Here is a 7,184-nt window from a genome sequence, read left to right as displayed (position 1 = left end):
AGGAAAAAATATTTATCGAACACATAATTATCATACATGGCGTGAAAGAGTAGCTTCTCTCAAATAATTTGATATAGTATTTATATGGTGTGTGTTGACAACGCTTGAATAATCAATGTCCCTGTGATGTATAGTTCGATTTGGTCAATGAACGAATCCAGAGGCCAATGATGTCACAATCTTAACATGAGTCGTTAATCGAGAATTGATACAAACATGTGTTAAATAAACAATGATAATGTTAATTATTGAAAATGTGTTTTGCAATGGATTTTAATGCAACCTTTGTATGATGATTATGACATCATTGATTCATAAGTTGGAGTCATGCCTTTTCTTTCATTGGCGCAAGTCAAAATTTATTTTACTGCAAAGAATATTTACTGATCATCCAAGCGTGAAGACATACCACCTATTATTATGATATCAATTTATTTGGTAGAACATACTCTCTCAGGCTATACATAATAATGATATGTTCACATATTTTTATTACTCACACGGAATATTATACATATATTACCTCAGTTCAAATTGTTGGTGTTTTCTTTGCTCTGTTCATGCTGTTGGGAATGAAATAAACCCTTGAATTGGAACGACCAGAGTCACAATATGAAGGTGTATTCTGTTAGCTATCTGTGATGTGTACTGATTACCTTTCACTGTATCTTAAAGTGATTGGTTAACATTGGTTTGACTTTTAAAATATCTGAGCTCGAAGGTCACACTTGTCACCTGTGTCTGTGAAATGTTACAAAAATGAAGCCCAGAAAAAATTGCGTTCGAAAATAATTATTTAGTGCTTCAAAAATTGAAATATAAAGTGACCGGAAACACCATCTTAATTTCATCCCATACACTTATGTGTACTATTTAGGTGTCTGTAAGACGCCTATTTACAAAATCGGGGTTTGCCTTGTAGTTTTAGCTTTTCATTCTCAATAATGGTTGTTTTCAGGGTTTATTAGTTCTAATACATGCACTTGTACACGTTTCATCTTGGTTTGAGAATTTTTTAAATCGGCTGCTCACAAAGATAAACAATACCTTTAAGGGCGATTATACGCGGGTGGGTGGGTGTGTATGTGTTTGCGGGAGGGGGGGGGGTCATTGCAGAGTAAAATATGATCATTTCATGACATGTTTCTCTTTGTAATCATATGCGAATGTTTAGTTTACAAAGTCATGATCCTTGCCAATGAATTACATTGTTTTAAATCTAAACCATGGATTATTATAGGATCCATGCATATTTAACGTGTTTAACAAACATACACTGTTAGAAAAAATAGAAGTTCCTGCAGCAGAGTCTCGAGAACACCTGTAATCTTACCGAATTGCGTAATAATCATTCTGTAAATTCATAAAACAAGAATTTTTCTGCAATTTAACAGAACAGGTCTGTTTAAAAAAGGGGAAAAGGGTGTTTTATTCAAGGAAATTTGTAAGATTCCATACATCAAATACCAATTTCCTGTAAGATTACGCAATTCGGTAAGATTGCAGGTGTTCTCGAGACTCTGCTGCAGGAACTTTTATTTTTTCTAACAGTGATGTCTTTTGAGTGTATTTTATAAAGCTATATATATCTAGCTAATATCTCAGTCTTTGTACTTAATATCCCTTTGCGCCTTAATGGTCATTAAAATTATGTTCCAAAAACGATTTCTTAAATCACTTTTTCAAACAGCCTTTGCAAAGAAATCGTGTCGGCCCTGATTTAGATGACTGGTGACCTTTTCATGAGTGATTTTGCGCCGAATTATTTTAAGTCACAGTCAAATGATTTCAGTAGCTTGTTACATCCGTTGGTAGAAATCACTGACAGAGGACTTTTCACGAAACGCTTCCCAGATCTGACAAGATGGGAGACCGAAGTTGAGATTTAAAAAACAAAAAAAAAATAAATCAAGATGGCTATATTTCAGATAAACATACAAATCTATATGATAAGAGAGCATTACTTTCTTGAGCTTTATTCTCAATTCTGAAAAGTTCAAGATGTCACAATAATCGTGATGATATTACAGATCCTTCTCTTTCTTCCATGAAGCATGAATATTATTATCGCTAATTATATTTTTTCGTTTTACATGTTAATACTGACTTATGCTGAATAAGTAAAGTATGCACATTTGATGGATGAATGATATAGAAAAACAAACAGGATTTCGATAATGATTAAACTGATACAACGTGATGAGTCATAATGGTAGAATAAGTATTTTGATTCATTATGGTATGATCTAAATAAATGTTCAATCATTTCACTTTGTTTGTGTCTACACTAACTATATTTTCTATATTTTCATTGACTGAGGGTCTATTGCATGGATTTGGTTGCTTTGTATGGGGTTTTTTAAAAGATATTGGGGTCAGTGTTATTCACATTATTATTTATATGCGCTATACACAAAAAGCATCACAGCGCTTACAATAATTGTCAGAAATAGAATATTATAAATGTTATAAGTAACAAAAAGTATAGAATTCTATACATTAAATTGCATCAACTATTGGTGTTCTCAACAGCGCCAGATGAGGCCTGGTGGCCTCTTGCTTGCTGCTTCGTTCACCAACAGTTTAAGGGACAAGCCCTGTCAGCACACCATTCACCATGTTCACAGAAGCTCTAGTATAGCACTTGAGGCCACCAGGCCCCATAAGGGCTAGCCAAGGCAAACCAAACAGTGATAGCAAAAATCATTAAAACAAAAATACATTAAATAAATGAAAATAGAAAACTAGATATTTGGAAAAAGATATGACTTGAGTTGTCGTTTGAAAGATGATATGGTCGGTGTTGTTTGGATGGTAGAGGGGAATGTATACTCAAAAGTCTAGATCCTGCTCTTTCTGCAACGGGTCCCTGGTTTTGAAGTAGAAAATGACGTTTCACTATTATTATTGTGAAATATGAACACGAGATTTATATATGCATCATAGAATATTAAGACGTAATAATTTGGACACTCATACTTGTCTTGTGAAAACATTCTTTGTTGATAACTGCCTAGCCATATAAAAAACGATTTAAAGGGGAACCCCGAAGCTAAAATAACATGATTTAAACGGATAGAGTGAAATCAAATTTAAGAAAATTTCATCAAAATCGGTCAAGGAATAACAAATTTATCATGGTTATGGCATTTAAGTTTGGTATTATTTTGGTGACACAGTTCAATGCATGACTTCATGAATTTATACAATTAATGAGCAAGCTGCTGAAGTTATATTATTCTTTTGTATTTTATTTTATGAAATTACATTTAAATTTCGCCCATCACCAAGATCGTATAAATGGGAATGGAAACTGATTGTATATGCAAGGTAATCGATCATTGCTGGAACTTATTTGTACGGTAACGAGAAAGACACCAAACAACTTACAATTTTATTTCATGTAATAACATAGTAAACTGGGAAAGGGGACAGGGAGGACATCACCAACCCAAAGTAGGACTACTATTTGAATATTCATAACTACGTGCATATAACGGATTTCCCCGGCGGCTTTCACAAAGTAATAAAATTGTAACCTAGACAAGCCTGTGCACCCCTAGGGGTGTAAATTTGAACCCGAATTTCTTGGTGTGTACGCTCTTTTGCACAAAATAGAAACCAGTGCCACACCGGGGGTAGGCGCATATTGTTAACGCCAATCACAGGCTACCTAGTCATTCTACCACACCCATTCTTTCCATCACGCCTGCCATTTTCCTTTAATATTGAAATCACAGACGTTACACATTTACAATACCCAGATTATTTTCTAGGCATTAAATTTTTGTGTTAAATTTCCGTCACAGAATTCAAATTCAATCTTTAAAAGGTCAATTTTTATTCATTATTTTCATAATTATCATTATATTTTATTCTTTATTTTATTTCATTTTATCATTATTATCATTATTAATACTATTATTTATTTGTTTTTTACTTCATTTCATTTTTTATTTACTTTTATTTAATTATTTATTTTATTTATTTTTATCTTTATTTTTATTTTATTTATTTATTTATTTATTTGTTTGTTTATTTATTTATTTATTCATTTAATTACTTATTTATTTTATTTATTTATTATTTTTTTTGGGGGGGGGGCTTGCCAGCGACTGTTTAGAAACTACCTCGCCTCCTTACGTCCTGTTCTACCCAGGGGCCCCAAGCCGTTCACAAGCTCTCTTTAGTATTCTTTACTGACAGACAAGCCACTTATTGTCCGACTGTTTAATTTCTCCCACTTGTATGATTATTTGCTCCACTTTCCAATCTCGAGTAGCATATATCATACACACTTTGTTCATTATACCGGTATGCATGGTTACCCTTTTATTGCAAAATAAGTTATTTAATATACCAGACACTTGTTTCACTGATGACTAAAACACCAGCATAATCCTCAGTTTGCGTACTCTGGTAAAAAAAAAATCGTTTTTAATCTTTTAATCTTTGTCATTCTCCTGTAGTTGACTCTCACGCTCTCTCATACCTTATACTAAGTTACATACATGTTAAAAATAAAAAAAAGTTTCTATTATTTGCTCCTGAAAATTTCTCGCTCGTTCTTTACGCTCACTCGCTTATAAGTTTCAACAACACAGACTCTTCCCCGATCGTAAGTCTTGCCCCCCTTTTCGTGAAACAAAAAAGGCAATTTCTTGGGTTTGATACAAGCAGAAGTAGTGGACCTACAATACATTCTTAACATCTGTGATATTTTTCATTTGAACCACATAGAAGAATAGTATTGTCATGTTTATAAAACTGTATATGGGCCATCCATCCTTTTTGTATTTTTTATACTACTACTACTGCTGCTGCTGCTGCTGCTGCTGCTACTACTGCTACTACTACTTCTACTGCTACTACTACTTCTACTACTACTACTACTACTACTACTACTACTACTACTACTACTACTACTACTACTACTACTACTACTACTACTACTACTACTACTACTACTACTACTACTACTACTACTACTACTACTACTACTACTACTACTACTGCTACTGCTACTGCTACTGCTACTGCTACTGCTACTGCTACTGCTACTGCTACTGCTACTGCTACTGCTACTGCTACTGCTACTGCTACTGCTACTGGTACTGGTACTGCTACTGCTACTGCTACTGGTACTGGTACTGGTACTGGTACTGGTACTGGTACTACTACTACTTCTACTTCTACTACTACTACTACTACTACTACTACTACTACTACTACTACTTCTACTACTTCTTCTGGCTTCTACTGCTACTACTGTTACTACCATTACAACTGCTACTACTGCTTCTACTACTACTACTACTACTACTACTACTACTGCTACTACTGCTTCTACTACTACTACTACTACTACTACTACTTCTACTGCTACTACTACTACTACTACTTCTTCTGGCTTCTACTGCTACTACTGTTACTACCATTACTACTACTACTACTACTACTACTACTACTACTACTACTTCTACTACTACTACTACTACTACTACTACTACTACTACTACTACTACTACTACTACTACTACTACTACTACTACTACTACTACTACTTCTACTACTACTACTTCTACTACTACTACTACTACTACTTCTACTACTACTACTGCTACTACTACTTCTACTACTGCTTCTACTACTACTTCTACTGCTACTACTGCTACTCCTGCTTCTACTACTACTACTACTTCTACTACTGCTACTACTGCTACTACTGCTACTACTTCTTCTGGCTTCTACTACTACTACTACTACTACTGCTACTACTGCTTCTACTACTACTACTACTACTTCTACTACTACTACTGCTACTACTGCTACTACTTCTGGCTTCTACTGCTACTACTGTTACTACCATTACTACTACTACTACTACTACTACTACTACTACTACTACTACTACTTCTAATACTACTACTACTACTACTACTACTACTACTGCTACTACTGCTTCTACTACTACTTCTGTTACTACTACTGCTACTATACTGCTACACTTCTTCTGGCTTCTACTACTACTACTACTACTACTACTACTACTTCTACTACTGCTACTACTACTACTTCTACTACTACTACTGCTACTACTGCTTCTACTACTACTACTACTTCTACTACTACTACTGCTACTACTGCTTCTACTACTACTACTACTTCTACTACTTCTACTGCTACTAATGCTACTACTTCTTCTGCATGGCTTCTACTGCTACTACTGCTACTACCATTACTTCTACTACTACTACTGCTACTTCTACTACTATTTGGTTGCTACGCTTTTACGCACAAATTTTCCTTAGTCATATTTTCTTTCGTCATACCCCGATCAGTTCCAACTTTCATCAAGGCGGGGGGTGAAATTTGCATCCACACTTTCCCGTCGCGACGGCCAAAATCTGATTTTTTTTGCTTTTAAGGAGTCTTAACTAAATTTTAATTTTTAATTTTTAGAAGCATAGTGAGGTACTTCATGTGGCCTGAAAATAAATTACCATGCGAGTGCGGGTTCATTTTTTGGGAGATATTTTATATACATGTATTTAGCTCTAAAGTAGAGCTCTATTTAGCTCTACTTTCGTAATCATCACGGGGGGGGGAGGTATCTAACTAAACGATCCATTCGAGCGCAAAACGTGAGCTGAATGTTTTTATATATTAGCCAACAAAAAGACTTTAGTATTAAAGTCCGTTCGCAGTAATCCATGAATTAATATTTCTCTCCAATCCAAAAATCCGTGCGCGAAGCGCTAGCTAAACCTTTTTACATTTCGACCTGAAAAATCGACTGTAATCATGAAAAGGATAAATATATTAATCAAATATTGATTGATGCGAGCGCGAAGCGGGAGCGGAAAATTTTGATTTTCGACATTTCGTAAGCTTTTTTATAAAAAAATATGCATATGTAAGCAATTCATGCTAGCGCGAGCTGAAACTTTTAATTAACTGTTCTTGAAAAAAGATATGTTAATTACTGTTTGCAGTGAACTTACATTTCTCACTAATCAAATAGAGCGAGTGCAAAGCGCGAGCTTTAAAAAAGCCCGACCTGGAAACTCAATTATAACAATGAAGAGAGTGGATGTACATCAGCCAAATTATTGATGTGAGCGCAAAGCGCGAGCTGAAATTTTGATTTCCGACCAAAAATCTGGACATTTTAAGCCTTTTTT

Source organism: Lytechinus variegatus, chromosome 2 (genome assembly GCF_018143015.1).
Source record: "Lytechinus variegatus isolate NC3 chromosome 2, Lvar_3.0, whole genome shotgun sequence".
In the NCBI taxonomy this organism is placed as follows: Eukaryota; Metazoa; Echinodermata; class Echinoidea; order Temnopleuroida; family Toxopneustidae; genus Lytechinus; species Lytechinus variegatus.
Note: the sequence above shows the minus strand (reverse complement) of the source record.